The following is a 16330-nucleotide window of genomic DNA, read 5'->3' as shown; positions in this document are numbered from 1 at the left end:
CCCCCACCACTCGGCGGTTGTGCTGTGTTACAAAATCTTAACCTTTTTACCCCTTTTAGGAAAGTTGGATCTGGGTGTTTTGATTCTGGTCACTGTGGCACTGTTACTGGGTCTCTTTAGACCCCCACACCCTACATCCCCCCGCAAGGCGTGCCGTTCACTGGTGTGTGTTACTTGTTCTCCTCCTGCGTCTTCATTTGTTTTGTCCCTGCCCCCTCCTCTGCCCACCACGAACTGTGTGCCACAGGGCTGTACATCTCTCTCTCTTCCGTCAGGCCCTTCCCCTCCCTCCTTTACACTCTTTATGGTGCTTGCTGTTTCTCCCATCTTCTCCAACTGCTACTCTATCTCCTATCCTATCCCGCTTACTAAGTCTGGCAGGAAGAAGTTCAAGAGGGACATCCTGGTTACCAACCCAGGCCTCCCTATCGCTGATACCTACACCAGAGCTTCCTGCAGACAGACCCTTACCGACATCCTCTTTGTCGTTCCCTCTCCGGTCCTATGGACCCCTCATATGGTCTCTGTTCTCTCCCCTTTCTCCTCTTCTCCAATTAAGGGTGGCACGGCATGGGAGGCCCTCATGGCCCTTCCACTCCTCCAAGGCCATCATTAATGTCTATCTGAATTGGACCATCTTGGTCCGGGGCTCTCAGCCCAATCTCCTCCTTTTTGATAGACGTTTTCTGTGTCTTATTAACTTCCTTCCTTCACCTGCTACTACTACCAACACCCTTCTCGCTCCTCCACCACATCCCTCTTCTGCCACCCCTCTGGCACCCGCATCATCCTCTCTGTCTAGCATCTGCTTCTTCTTCCTCTACCCACTCTTGGGCCCCTCTAGCACCTCCACAATATGCCTGTATCCCTCCACGGACGTCTTTCAAATGTGGCAATCTGCTCCACTTCACTACTCTCAACTCTCGCTCTGCTGTTGAACCCTCTTCAGATATCTGCCGACTCCTCGAATAACTTGATCTGGATGTCCTCGGTCTCACAGAGATATGGTTCTCAGCCAGCTCTGTCACAAGTTTTGACAATCTCCTCCCTGATGGCTACAATAGCCTCTCCGAACCAAGAACTAGCTGTCCAGGAGGTGGAGTAGTCCTGATCTTCCCGCAGTGGATCCCTGCCCCTGTCATTGCTACACAGGCCTAATCCACATGACACCTGACCAGGTCGCCTTCTCCCTCTCAGAGTGGGCCTACCTCTCCTCTTCTCTTCTTGCCTCTACCTCTCAACTCTTTGAAAGATGTAGCAGCCCGTGGAGGGTGGAACACTAGAAGAAGGACTTGAACAAGTGATCAGTGTCGCATAATGAGCCACCCAGTTCTGGGTTCATAGGCGGAGGCAGGGGAAGTTTGATAAGGGTGGGTCGAACATGCGGGTGATAAAGTTGAATACTTGGTTTTTCATCTCCTAGCTATAGTAGTACAGCAATGTTAGTCTGCCAGAGGATATTAATGAACAGTGGTCTAGACTTTTCACACATGTTCTCTTTATGCGAAAATTAACCTATAACATGACTCTCTGGCTCTTGTCAGGATTATGAATTGTCACACTGTGGTGAAATCTTTTACCACATGCAAGCCATTCCTCCCCCTAACAAGAATTTTGGGACATAGTATATGTAGCACATTTATTCTAAATAAAAGAAACATTATTCCAGCCTTTGTCCTCTTGCCTCTACAGCTGAAAATAGTGCATGTTGATGAAAATGTCATTTTGGAGAATGGAGTGCTTTAGCTACCTTGTGCGGTACCTGTATCTGCGACACTGGGCTGGGGGATCAACTCAATGCAGCCTTGGGAATGTATAATGCAGGCCTTCTATGTATGAAACTGCTTTGGTGGAAGGATGCAAGCTTACTACCAGCTTATCACCAGGTTCAGCCCATGAACTTGAAATGAAATAAATGAGATCAACCTTCTTCCTTACTCCTCCTACCTTCTGTGTCCGGGTCGTATGCTTGGTGCAGCTATGTTTCATGGCATTCTGGTTAAAAAAGCAGCCTGTTCCTCACTGATTGTCAACACTTGTCTAATCATGGTTGAAAAGCAAGTATTCTGCAACCGTTACAGGTAGATTTCTTTGAATACCATTTCACCTAATGAGATTTTACTGAATTTATTTCACTGAAAATGTTTGGGGAAATGGTATATATTTAATGCATAATAGGTGGGGATTGGGGTAACGGTATAAGTTAGGGTTGGGGGGGTGAGGGGAGGTTGCGGGTGGTCTCCCCCGCTTTAAAGAAAATATATAGAAAAAGTAAAAAGTAGATTTTGGAAATGGATCTGGTGAAATCTCCATTAGGTGAAATATTTTCAAAGAAATCACATGCATCCTTATGCAACGTCTGAGTCCTGACTAGAATTATCATTTGATATTTGGACACTCCTTTTTCGCTTTGTTTCCAAACTGAGTTTTATCTGTGCTGCCTTAGGAGAAAGTAGTCGTAAGTAGACATTTACCCATTCGGATAAATTATTTGCGAACCCAAATCCTGATGGGCCTGGATGAACAGATTCCTCAATCAAGTCATTGAACCTTTCTGTGAAGAATTTAGCAGGAATCCTAACATTAAAATGTAGCGGCTATAGTTGTAAGATTGTGCTTCTACAATGCATCCTCATAGTATCCAACGGGCCATTCATCCTCCAGGAAAAGATAATAAAAAACTAAAACGAGTGAACGACATTTGGTCAACGGATATTGGATAGCACAATAAAATGGAAGATACATATTCCAAATGAATCCTGTCTAAATCCAGACGTTCAGATATAGGGTCCTGGTGCAAGTTCTAAATGCTGACAATCTTTCATAAGAACTGCATTTTTTTGCATTTACTGGTGTTACAGCAGCAGCCGTTGACTACTTTCATCATCTACGTATGTGCTTGGTTTGCTCAGAATACATCCGCTCCAGTTGGTATGCACTAACGTAAATATACATTGAAAGATGATTTTTGTATCTTGGGTTGATATCATGTCTACGAAAAATGCTACATAAAGGTTGAAAAAGGTTTACTCAGCATCAGGATAATGATTGGTTTCATGGTCCCAAATATATGGGCAGATAACCACCTGGTCCTGTGGACCGTACTAGTGATTTTTTCTCTACACAACGTCGAATTCAACAACAGATTTTAAATCTACTCTGTGTTTAATCTCAAGAAGGAGCATTCTGCACCAGCTAGCAAATGTCCTTCCTCATACGCCTTCCGTGCTTGTCCAGCACGAGGTGTCCCGTGGGACTCTGCAGAGCCTTCCAGAAATCTATTGGATTATTTGCTTCATCCTCCAACTGTACCTCACATCTGAAGAATAGCTGACGTGACCCTCCTGTTATACACAAGACATCCATAGGCCTGAAACTAAATGGAAGTCTGTTGGCGTCAGACACCCAAGAATGTCTTTGCTTTCTTAACATACTTCCGGCTTATCTTCTATTTCATCACATGAGGAAAGTGCGTGCAGAGGAGAATTGAGTGTGGACATCAATGAAGCCTATATTGCAATGCTATCCCCTGGCACATTGTTCACTCTCAGAACTCTGTTACATGCCAAACATGTCCCCTTTTGTGCACTTCGCTGAACAAGAGATTTATTGTGACATAAAGGGGTCGGCGTCAACGAAAATAATGTCTAATTTCCTGATTTTTGTGAATGGTAAATTACATTGAACTCAGATGTCAGGTGGGCTCCGGCCCCTCTTAGTTTGAATAGAACATCTTCACAGCTTCCTTAACGGCACATTGGATGGGCAGATGCAAAGTTCCAGAATATTCCAGAGACAGGAGTTTGGTACTCTGACCACGCCCAGCACCGGGTCCTTTCAAACGTTTCAGTTGAAATTGACCACTACGCCTTGAGGGCACCCGTTTGTTTAGTGGTCATTTAAGGGTTTGCCACCCGCTGCCTGCCGTTCCTTGTTCTCTTGTGTAGGGGCCAGTAAACCTGTCCCATGATAATCAAAAGCTACTCACCCCCTCCATCTATTGATTTACTTTGGACTTTGCCATAGAAAAAAGCTGCAAGGCGGGACTGCTCGTATATGGCACATCCTACCTTCAGTTTTCACAAACCAAAGGCTGTGTCACTTTCAATGTGCAGGTCCCAGCAAAGCAAACCAATTTAGCAGGTGTTTACTTCACAGACATCTTTTACCATGGATTCAGCTCTTTGGTGTGGGGCAGTGAGTATGCTTGGAGATTAATGATGTTCAAGGTGGGGGCTTATGTTATGCACCCTCAACGGTAAAACCAAAACAATCTCGCATTGGAAATGCCTTAGAAAACCACTCTTATATGACCTAAGCAGGACACTTCTGTCTTATACCGGTTTTCCAACCTCTAGGCAAGCGGCCCCCCAAACATCATTTTGAAATGATCTCCACGCATCTTCAGCTGTCCCTGACTCTGACAGTCACCGTTATTTTTTGAGGTCTGGACAGAATGTAATGTAATGTTATGAATGTGGGGAGGTGCTAAAACCCAAAGGTACTCAAGCACTCATCCTATAATACTCTCCGAAGATGGAAATAAGGGAGAATAAAATAAAGAGATTTCATTCTTTCTCAAGATCACCAAATTACCAATACAGCTAAATTCTTCCTGGAGGAAATTTCAGAGTTTGGCAGCAATAACAGCGTTGGATCTACCCAGGCCTTTTTCCAGTCTGAAGCAGTGAATAATCATTGTGTAACGAGAAGCAGATCGCAGAGATCTCCAGAAAGTATACAATTTCCAGCGATTATGGATGTAAGGTGTAGGGCTTCATGGGCCATAGCTAGGAGTTTAAAATCTCTCCCTGCTTTTGCTAGCTGCCAATGGCGCTTTCTCGGCTTGAGCATGTCTAGGTGTATTGGTGATGATGATGCGTGCTGCTGTGCTCTGTGTAACCTGTGTAACCTGTAAACGAGGCAGAACAGTTTTGGTGATGCCAACATAAAGAGCATTAGAATAATCCAGACAAGACCCACAATGGCTCGAGCTATAGTAGCACAATGTTCTCCTGAAAGAAACGGATGTACTGAACCCTTGATTAACTTGAGGGTTCGAATATAAATAGGAATCCAAAACGACTTCTACATTTTTACTTTAGTTTGTGTTTTTATAAAATGTCGACCAAGAGAAAAATGCAGCTAGCTAACCAGGGATTTTGAGAGATGAAAAGAGATGTAACACGCATAATTTCATTTGTTTCTTGATTCAACCCAAGCCAGTTTCCTGCCATCCATTGTTCAATGAGACCAAAAAATATGTTGTTTATGGGCTACGTTGGTCCCTGGAACCTGGTCAAGCTAGAAAAAACTATTTGGATATCATCCGCATAATTTGGATAAAACTGCATCATGCTCTATAAGTGGATCATGGAGCGGTTTCATGTATAAAAGAGTGTGACAAATGCACGAGCCCCGTGGAAGACCGCAGTCTATTGCTGCATCAGTTTGAGAGATATAATCATTAACTTTGACTCAGGATGTTCTTTTACACATCAGTGAACAAATCCAGTTAACGGACTTCTCCGATACTTGAGCAACCTCCTTTATACAACGTAATAAGATGGCCAGTGGTATCAAATGCCACGGGGAAGTCAAGGAGTATCAACAGTCTTACCTGACCATGATCTACGTTCTGTAGGAAGGCATCTTTGATACCCAGCCACTAACCCTATTCTACTGGGATGAAAACTGGATTGGCAATCTCCTTAAATGGTGAAGTATTCAAGATATGCTTGAAGCCGGTCCAAAACCTTTCAAAGAAAGGGGGTATTAGTCAATGGTCAGTAGCTAGCACAATCCCCCAGGTTAAGACTAGGCTTCTTCATGAAACGATTGACACATGCTTCTTTAAGGACCTCTGAGACATGGCATTCTTTAAATGAAGTATTAATACACTCCCTGATTAAAGGATTTAGAGACTTATCACGTCCCTTCACAAGAACAGAAGGGCATAGAACATTAGGGCAATTTGTAAGCTTTAACAATGCCAAAAAGGATTGAGTGTCTATCATAGAGACAGAGTGGAATTCGAGCAATGTATTGATATCCTGGCTCAATGATGCTAACAAGCTTGAACATGAGGTAGGCAATTTTCTATTGCCCCGGGCTAGGGTGGCTTGCAAAGGACTTTTAAAAGTTCTAATCATTAGAATATGTTCAGGACAGAAGGTCTGGGTCTCATTACACCAGAACAAGGAAGATGGTGAAGTTGTGAGAGATGAATTTTTCAAAATTGTAAATACCTCTTTGGAAAAATTAGAGGCTTCTTCTATTCATGAAGCAGAAAACACTTTCTTAGCTTTGGCAATAGCATAGTTATAACAGGTTATACCAGTCTTGAATTCTTTACATATATCTAGAATTTCTTCTCCATTTATATGTAATATTTATATGTATTTATTTAGGATTTATGAAGCGCGAACTATGGGCCGAAGGCATCAAGGCACTGGGAAGAGCAGTTTTACAAAGACAAGACCACAGGCTTAAAGAGCAGAAAGAAAACCGAAGAGATGAGTTTTTAATAGCTTCCTAAAGGGAAGATAATCGGTCTGAACTCTCAAATGCAATGGCAAGGCATTCTATAGGCTGGGGGCCAATACCGAAAAGGATCGGCCACCCAGACACTTACAACAAAATTTAGGAATATGAACAGAAATTGTGTTTCCGACCGAAGCCTCTTAGCAGGATAGTGCCTTACCAGTTTCTTTCTCAGATAACGCGGCCCGGCAATGCTCCTGACGGACTTTCTTTAAGAATGGTCTGTGACATATGTGGATCCTCTTCTCTTTTATGTGTTTATGCATTATCACATCGGTCACACATGTGGACAGCATGGCTGTTTCATCAGCCAGGTGACTAATTCAGCCACCATCCCAGTTTAGCGCTTGCGTGTAGCGCACTAAATGGGAGCCAGTAGACCTGAAACTGATGCGCCCTCTATGCTGGTGACCAGACACCACTCACCACCCCACTCACTGAGCATATACATAAGAGTACATTCATAACCTGGCCTTATATACTTTATGGGTGCATGGCCTTATAACCAGCGCTCTAGGAGTATCTGCCGCATTTCCGGTTGCGCAGCTTTTGGCCCTTTCTTTGGTACATTGGCTCCCAGTGACTACCAATGCTCAGTCACAGCCACTGGGCACTTCCTGCTCCAGGCAGCTCTGAAAGTGGCCAGTTACAGCAAAGTCACAGCTTAGATTATTGTATATTATCTTACGTAAATAAACTTGTATGCAGCGCCCGGGAGGCCCGATCCTCAATACATTTGCTTCTTTTGTATTGTTCTTACAATAGAGTGTTGTTGTGCTTTTTTGATGTCTTGTCTCTATAAATTAGCGAGCTGCGATTTCAATGTTAGCATACTTTGGACTGACCATATACTTAAATGGATGGAGATCTAGAAAACATTAAGTACCTGAAGGTTTGTCAGGTCTAACCACCTGGGACACCACAGCAGGCAGCTGATGTCAGCCCCAGGCATTTGGAGGCCTATTCCGCGCAGGTGTACAAGGATTACAAGTAATGACTATCAAAATGTGTGTAAATTACAAAGAAGGTTTACTTTTTTATAAAAAATGCAAAAAGGCATAGGATGTCATGATCGAAAACAGTAAAACGAAATTATCCAAGGGCCCATTCATAAAGCGAGAATTGGCATAGCCAATCGATTTGGCTCCTTGTGTACGAATTGCATAGGTGTTTCCCGCTATCATCCTCTGGTGCCACCTGTTGTTTATCAGGAACAGTCTGCTCTGGGATTTTGTACATCTATATACATGTCATTTTTTTCACAATTTCTAACTACTGATTAGCCACAACACCATTAAGCTATTGTTTATTTCAGGGAGAAATGGGCATGCGGTGTGTGCTCACCCCTGCCTCATTGACCATTTACTCACAGTACCCTATTCTAGGTACATCTATTTTGCAATGTACTGTTTTGCATGCAGAAGGTTACATAACGCATGGAATGTTTGGAAGCATAGGCACTGAGTGCATAGGATTAGAGGTGGCAGTTGCACCACTCTACTTATATGATGGGAGCAGGAAAGTCATTACACCCTCACCCACACAAGAACAAACAAAAATGCAGATTAAAAGGGGCACTCTTATAACTTACTATGCACGGACATGGGCTCAAGCTCAGCGAAGTGTTAGCATGCATCTTGCAAAATTAGCAACTGCTGCTTTTGTCAAAGTGGGAAGTCTGCCTCATGTATGGATCACCTAATCTAGACTGTCATTTTAGTGCAGCCAGCCTAGCTATTTCTTACTGTGGCATGGCATTGGGAACTGGGCATTTATGATAAAGCAAGCATTATAAGTGTTATAATGTGGCTAGACTGGCATTTTGGTGCTGCCAATCTTGCTATTTCTTACTGTCGCATGGCATTTTTACTAGGCATCAAGGCTAAACACGATAATTGTTATTACATGTCTAGACTGGCCTACATCGTGCAGCCAGTTTGGATATGTCTTCTTATTATAGCATCGCATTTATAAAGGCAAAGGCAACATGAGTATGTCCTTACATGGGGATCCTGCCATATATTGGCAGAGCCAGCGTGCCCATGGTTTCATATAGTATAATTACTGGCATTATGCGCAAAGCAAACGCGAGCATGTTCAATAAGAATACAGGCATATATTGGTGCAGCCAGGTTGGAAACGTCTGGGCATAGCCAGCATGGAAAGGTTTTTATACTGGCATATGCTGTGGGCAAAGGGATTATGAAAATGCATTGGGAAATTGTCCTGTGTATTGTTGGTGACGTGTATCTATTATATTTTTGAATTGGATTTACTCTACAAAACCAATTGCAAACTTTCTGGCTTTTGACTAAATTTTTCACAGACACTGTGCTGTATAAGCCACCATTTTAAACCATTATTAAAAAAAAAAAATTCTCCCGGGACCCACCCGCACACCCTCTCCAAAGTCTACTTGGTTGGTTTGTCCCTTGCAATGCTCGGTTGCACTGGCATATCTGTGGGGAATATTTATACCCCTCCAATTAAAAGGTTCATCAGTGCCACTGCCATTTGCCAAGCATCCTCCTACTCCTACACCCAGAAATCCACACTACAGCTAACTGCTCAGGCATTTTATAGAAATCCTGGGAAATAAACTGTATGCCTACGCTATCGGGGAAGACTGCATTTTGGCCAACAGTGGATTTATCACCATGCAACATTCACATGAGTCTTAGAATGGAAAGGGTTAACACAAAATGGCATACAGATAATGACTAATAAAAACGAATAACACAGAATCAAATCATCCAATTTGAGAACCGATTAAGCAGCAGCTGTACAATGTATTCTGCGATCTGTCAGCTGCTATTCTCTCAAAAAGCAATTCGATACAACTATTTAAAAGCTCGTAATGTAGTGGCGTCAGAATGTGGAAGCAAAGGCATGTTAATACATTGTAATGGGAGAGAAACACAAGTAAATTGTCATGCTGGCTACGTCGGTGAACAACTGGTTCAGAAAAGAGAAAGAAGAGAATGGGGCCATCAAGCCACACTATTCAATGTGTTGATTTAAGGCAGCAAAAATGTAATAATAAAGACAAGTCATTTCCACAATGTATATTTCGGTTTGCCTAGGATGGCCCTGTACGTGTATCTGAGGTGAGTCCCAGTTGTCCAGTTAGATTGAGTAGTCTCAGCAACAGTGACAGGTGGTGAGTATTTTCACTGGTGGAGTGTAAATAATACCCACTAATAACGGTGAACGACCAAGTGTACAGTGGTGGACCCAACAATCGAATTGTGGCTGAGGGAGGTTCTACACCAGAGAAATTTAATTAAATCATGGGTTAAAATTTTGCATTTTACGACCCACTTTTTGTTAATATTTGGAAAAACCGAAACAATTTTCAACTAATTCTGCGAGTTAACAATTGAAAAAAATCCAGTAGATGCCAGGTCACCAAAGGTGCACAGGAATATACCAGTATTGCTACTGTAAGAACACGCCCATGCTACTTGTGCCCCACAGTGCCCGTTTTCCCACTGTAAGAGCGTACTCATGTTGACTGCGCATGATAAGCGCAATATTGCCCCTGTATCGATTCATTTGTGTTGGTTCTGCCCAATAATTAAGTATAACTATTGTAGCTATATATATTCATGCTAGTTGTGCCAGTATTGCCACTGTAAAGGCACCCATGTGTTTGTTGTGCAGCATAATGCCAGTATTGCCACATGTAATAATGAACGTGTTGGCTGGGCCCAATAATTCCAAGATTGCTAATGTAAGAATGCACTCATGAAGGCTGTGAATAATAATGGCAGTATTGTCAGTGCAAGAAGACATTTTCTGTATAGGTCGTGCCATTATATGCTACTTTTGCTACAGTCAAAACACACCAGTGGTGGCTGTGCATAACAAGGCCATTATTGTTACTGCAAGAACACACTCATTTTCTCTGAGGTCAGTCATGCCACAATTGTCACTATACAAAGGCACTCTTGATTGCTTAGTAATGTCAGTGTTAAAACTGTACAAACACAGTTCCGGTGGATATGCCTAATAATACCAATATAACAACTGTCAAAACATATTAATTTTATCTGTGACCGATATTGCCAGTATTCACACTTTGAGAACACAAACATTTTGGATGTGCAATTTATCCCAGTATTTCCACTGTAAGACAGCATTGTCATACTGACTGTTTGAATGTATGCCAGTATTGCCACTGTATTAACACACTGAAGTTGCTTGTGCATGATATTGGCAATATTGCCATTGTACCAACGCTCATGTTGGCTTTGCTTAATGATGTTATGTTATAATGATGTATACCGTGCACTGCTACGACCCAGGGGCAGTCTCCAGGTGCTTGCGTGGCTCTGCAAGAGAAAGAGGTGTGGGGAGGTTAGTGGTGATAGAGTGAGAGGATAGATTTACAACCAAGAGGAACTGGCAGCTGTGAGTGTTGTTTTGCATGTGGTATTTTGTGCCAGACGCCTCGTGCATTGTAACCGTATGGGTAAGATTCAGTGCCTCAGATTTGTGGTAGTGTTTGTGTTTGTGTTGGTGTCGGTGTTGGCGTGTTGTGTGGCTTATGGTGGGTTTCAGTTGTGCACACTGGTTAGATAGTGTCCATAAGGGATTCCGAGTCACGGGTGGCCGTAGCTGTAAATCAATCTGGTATCTTTGTTTTGAGTTGCGTTGTTGATGGTTTTGTGGACTATGTGGGTGGATCACTTTAGGTGTTCTTCATCATCTTTAGAGGCTGGATGTGAACATAGTAATGATTCTGTTTGTTTATGTGTATAGTGGTTAGTCCATAGTCTGGTGTAGTGGCGTCAGTTATGTCTGAGGAGCGCAGGAAGGAGAAAAAGGGTTAGTAAGTCGGTCAGTTTGTTGGAGCCTCTGGTGCGGTTCTTAGGTTGCCACTTGACTGTATCTAGTCAGGTTCTTGTTTGTGGTTCTTTGGCCCATCTCGTCTACTCTCAGGTTGTCTGTGGTGTTGTTGGTGTCCCTTCGAGGTTTTCATTGTCATTGTCTGCTGAATAGCCAAGTTTTGTGCCGTTTCCTGAAGGTGATGTGGTCTTTCGTGGTTCGAATTTCTTTGGGCATGTTGTTCCAGATGTTACCAATTGAACGCGAGAACGTTGTTCTGCTGAATTACCTTTTTTTAAAAAAATTTCCCTCTATTGTAATGTAAGTCGTTGCTGGATCTTAGTTCCCTTCCTGGGCGATACCGGCTAATCCTATCTTGGAGGAATGTCTGTGTAAGGCCTTGTGGGCAATGCTGAGTGCTTTGAATTTGACACCTTTTTTTTTACTGTTAACCAGTGTAGGCTTTTCAGTGCTGGAGTGATGTGGTCTCTTCTGTTTAGTCTTAAAAGGATCCTGGCTGCTATATTTTGCACTCTTTGGAGTTTCTTGGTAAAGTCTTTCCGGCATTCCTAGGTAGAGGCTGTTTGCATAGTCAATTCTTGTGAGTATCAGGGATATGATTGTGAGGGTTCTGTGGGGGAAGGAGAGGTAGGGGAGTAATCTTCTGAGTAGTCGTAGGAGGAAGAAGCATTTTATGGTAATTGCTTTGACCGGTGTCCATGAGTATTCCTTGGTTATTTACTACATCAGTAGTCTCTGGTTGCATTCCCATGCCAATCAGCCAGTCCAGTTGCGGGATCCCTCTGTCGAAACCTGCTGGTGAGAGCATTATTTCAATTTTTGCTGGGTTCAGTTTAAGGTTGTTCGTTGCCATCCAATTGTAGATGTCTGTGAGGCAGTTGTTGAGGATGTTATTTTGTTCCTGGGTTCTGTTTGTTTTCACAATCAGTTGTAGGTTGTAAGTCTTTGGGTTCAAATGATTTTCATCAGTGGGCACATATAGATGTTGAAAAGCAGCAGAGAGAGGCTGAATCCCTGTGGGACTCAGCAGGATATATTTTTGTTGTTTTAGGTGAACGGTGATAGGTAGGTTCTTTCGGTTTGGTTTGTCAGGAATGCGGTAAGCCACTTTAGTGTGAATTCCTGTATGCCACATTGCATCAATAGTTTTATTAGTATTGTGTAGCTGATTGTGTCAAAGTATGAGGGCCAATTGGACATTGTCATCTGCATTTATTTTCACGTTGTCCCATATCGATAGAAGTGATAATTCTGTTCCTGTCATTGGTCTGAAGCCAACTTGTGACCGGTGGAGTATTCTGTTTGTTTCGACGTACTTAAGAAGGATTTTGTACATGTGGTTCTTCAGGATCTTTACTGTGAAGGGCAGGTTAGATATCGGTCTGTAGTTGCTCGGGTCTTCTGCACTTTCGGATTCCTTTTTTTATCAGTGGTTTAATGTATACTGATTTGTTGGAGGACGGTACTAGTCCTCTTTTGAGTGATAGATTCATTAGGTTCCTGAAGTGTGTTGCCGGGGTTCTGTGGTTGAGGATTCCTTAGAAAATGTCAGGCAGGCGGTGCACCCTTGGGCATCCTGCAAGGTTGGTGTCCTTGATCAGTGTGGCTAGGGTTCCTTTTGTGATTGGTTCTAGGCAGGTGAGTTTTGCTATAATCTGTGATTCGCCTGGTGTCTGTGGTCCGGCAGTCATGGTTGTATTTGCCCGGTCTAGGTTGATGCTGGATTGTGTCTATATTTGTTCTCGGTGGTTGGTAATGTTGTCACAAAGTGCTTGTATCAGGGTGCTGGAATTCTTGCAGGAAGACTTTTTTTTTCTTTCTCTTTGATAATTTTGAAAAGTTCTTTCTGTGGATTGTTTGCCGAGTCTATTCTTGTGGCGTAGTAGAACTAGTTTGCTTTGAGGACTGTTGATTTGTATAGTTTAAAATGTCTTTGGTATTTTATTTTGTCTTGTCGTGTGTATGGTTCTCTCCATTTTATTTCCATTTAGTTCTTTCAGTTCTTCTGTGAACCATTTTGCTGCCAGTTTCTTTGGTGTTGCTTTGAATGTTTTAGCTGGTGCCAGTTGGTCAAGGGCCTTGGTGATCCAAGAGTGTGTCTTCTGTCGTGTCTATGGTTGTTTCGGTGGGTTCTGTTTTGCTTGGGAGGGTTAAGTCTAGAAGGTTTGTTAGGGCCTCTAGGTCTAGCTTCTTCCAGTTTCTTTTCTTGCTGGTATGGAGTATTTCCTTTAAAGCCGTTAGGCGGGTTTGGGATGTGATCTATTAAGTAGTGGTTGCTTCATACCAGTGGTTTAGGTGGAACGGATGTGCATAGTCCTTCCCTGCAGAAAATTGCAACCAGGTTATGTCCGGCGTCGTGGGTGGATCCATTTACTATTTGCTTGAAGTTTTGAGGAGTGCGCAGAGTGCGTTTGCTGTGGACTCGTTTGATTTTTCAAACCATATGTTGAAGTCTCCCAGTATGACAAGGTTGTCGTGGTGGAGTGATATCATGGCGGCCGCGTCCGCTAGTTTCGTTACAAAGTTGGGGTTGTAAGAGGGCGGTCTGTAGATCAGGAGGAATACTATTTTGGTTTGGTCATTGAATTCTATCTAGAAGAAGAGGGCTTAATAGTTTTCTGCGTTGGTTGTGATGAGCTTAGAGGCTCAGATGTGTTTTTTGTGTATGATTGCGATTTCGCCATCTCTTCGGTTTTCTCTGTTGACGTGTATTAATTTATAATTGTCCGTTATTGCTTTGTTTGCGAGTTCTTTGTAGTTGTCTGATAACTAGATTTCTGTGAGAAAGAGCACGACTGTGCCTCCTTCACTTAGAAGGTCATGTATTTCTATTGAGTGTTTTGCCATGAGTCTAACGTTGAGAAGGCTGCAGTGTAGTTTGTTTGATTTTCCTTTTGGGTTGTTGTTTGTATTGTTTGTTCGGCCCGTTGTGTTGTCGGTTGGGTTTCCGTTGCTGGTGGTTTTTCCTGGTCGAACCTGTTGGGCAGTGTGGTTCTTTGGTGATCAGTCTCCTTGTCAAGTAGACTGATAAAGTTTATGGCGCGGTTGGTTAGTTTTGGTTCGTTCCGGGTGGTAAATTGTTTAGGTAACCGTATGTTCCAGTTTTGGTGATGTAGGGTGTGTATAGGGGGATGAGTTCTAACCTGTCCCTGAATCTGGTTGGGGTATTGTCCATGGTGTAGACTGGGTTGCAGTGGTTTATTATTAGTCGTGTTGGGTTTAGTGTCCTGGTGGGGTCTGTATTCGTAACCTTGTTGGATGTAGGTTTCTCTGGTGCTGAGCCATTTGTGCTTGCCACCCAGTCATATGTGGAGAGGTAGCGAGCTATGTAGTCTGTCTTTGCTCTGTTCTTTGTATGTCTCCTTGGGCCATTTGGGCTGTTAATTGTCCAGTTTTTTGGAGCTGTGTGATCGTGCTGTACGATACCTTCCCGAGCGGTTTGGGTTTCCTTATTGTTTCTGTTGTCTGTTGTGGCTTCTTTGTCTTTCTTGAGGCGGGGCATGATGTGTGGCTTGTGGGTTGGATTCCTTTGAGTGGGTGTCCTCTTTGGATTGGTGTGTTTCCTGATCCTTGTCGATAACTGAGATCTCAGTTCAAAGATCTTTGTGGTTCGGTTTTTTTTATTGTTCTTTCTTTTCTAGTTCCTGTGTTGTTTTGTTATTTATCTTGGGGGTCCTTTGGCTATGGTTGTTGAATCAGGAGTAGTATACCCTCAGAGTTCTTTTGTTTTAGTTCTATCTCCCAACAGTCAATGCAGTCACACCTAGAATTGGGACACCTGGACAGAGGGAGAGTGCCTAAATAGGGGTGCAACAGGCAATGCAGTCACACCTAGAATTGGGAAACCTGTGCAGTTGGAGAGTTTCTAAATAGGGGGCACAACAGTCAATGCAACAGCACCTCGGTTTGTGCCATCTGGATAGAGAGAGAAAGGCCTAAGGAGGGCACAACAGTCAATGAAATGACACTTCGATTTGGGACACCTGGGTAGAGGGCCACAGCAGTAAATGCAGCGACCTTAGGCCGGGTACCCCTGGATAGAGGGAGAGGGAGAGAGGCCTAAGTCCCTACACAACAGTCAATGCAATAACTCTTTGATTTGGATAGGGGCACAACAATGAATGCAGCTAACAATAACACAATGTAATGCCACTTCGATTTGGGACACCTGGGTAAAGGGTCAAAGCAGCACATGTAGCAACCCTAGACCTGGGACACTGTGATAGAGGCAGAGAGGCCTAAAGAAGGCACAGCAGTCAATGCAATGACATGTTGAGACATCTGGGTAGAGGGAGAGAGGCCTAAGTAGGCATCACCAGTAAATGCAGCAACCTTAGACCTGGGGCACCTATGAATATCGCCACTGTAAGAAGACATTTTCATACCAACTATGCTAATTTATGACAGCATTTCTCCTGAACACATTGTCTTGCAGTCAGTGCCCAAAATGTGCAGGGATTGCCATGAAAAATCTCACCGTAGTCACCTTCCGAGCCCACATCTCCTCCCCGTGCAAGCCAAGCACTGGCCTTCATCCCAAGGCAGATACATACACTTTGTACTCAAATGCAAAGACAGATTCACGGGTGCACACATATACACATGAACACACACACTCATGCACAAAGACAACTCCTTGCCTACACGCACGCACACAGATAAATACACACCCAGATGTGCTTTACCCACTGGCTCCACCAGCTCGCCTTGAGAGTCCACGTTGCCGCAGCCAGGTTAGGATCAGAGTCACAGGATCACTGCATGCATGTGGGAAGCATGGAGGGGTGCGATTCAATAACTCTCCACTGGTCCTGCTTAGAGCACATGCATCTGGGCCGCTAAGCAGCTTCCCCAAAACATGGATTATCAGGGATGCGTAGGAGTTGCCCAGTGCATAAAATGGGCCTGCAGCACCTCAGTCAACATGTCCAGTGGG

General features: G+C 43.4%; 1 protein-coding gene across 3 annotated transcripts in view; it reads left to right on the top strand.

Moving 5' to 3' along the window:
• The window catches only part of PRLR (prolactin receptor), an 850394-nt gene that overhangs the window by 545742 nt on the left and 288322 nt on the right, over positions 1-16330 (top strand). The window lies entirely within an intron of this gene.

Source organism: Ambystoma mexicanum, chromosome 6p, assembly GCF_040938575.1.
Source record: "Ambystoma mexicanum isolate Mex_15411 chromosome 6p, UKY_AmexF1_1, whole genome shotgun sequence".
In the NCBI taxonomy this organism is placed as follows: domain Eukaryota; kingdom Metazoa; phylum Chordata; class Amphibia; order Caudata; family Ambystomatidae; genus Ambystoma; species Ambystoma mexicanum.
Note: the sequence above shows the minus strand (reverse complement) of the source record. Positions and strands in the feature narration are given on the sequence as shown.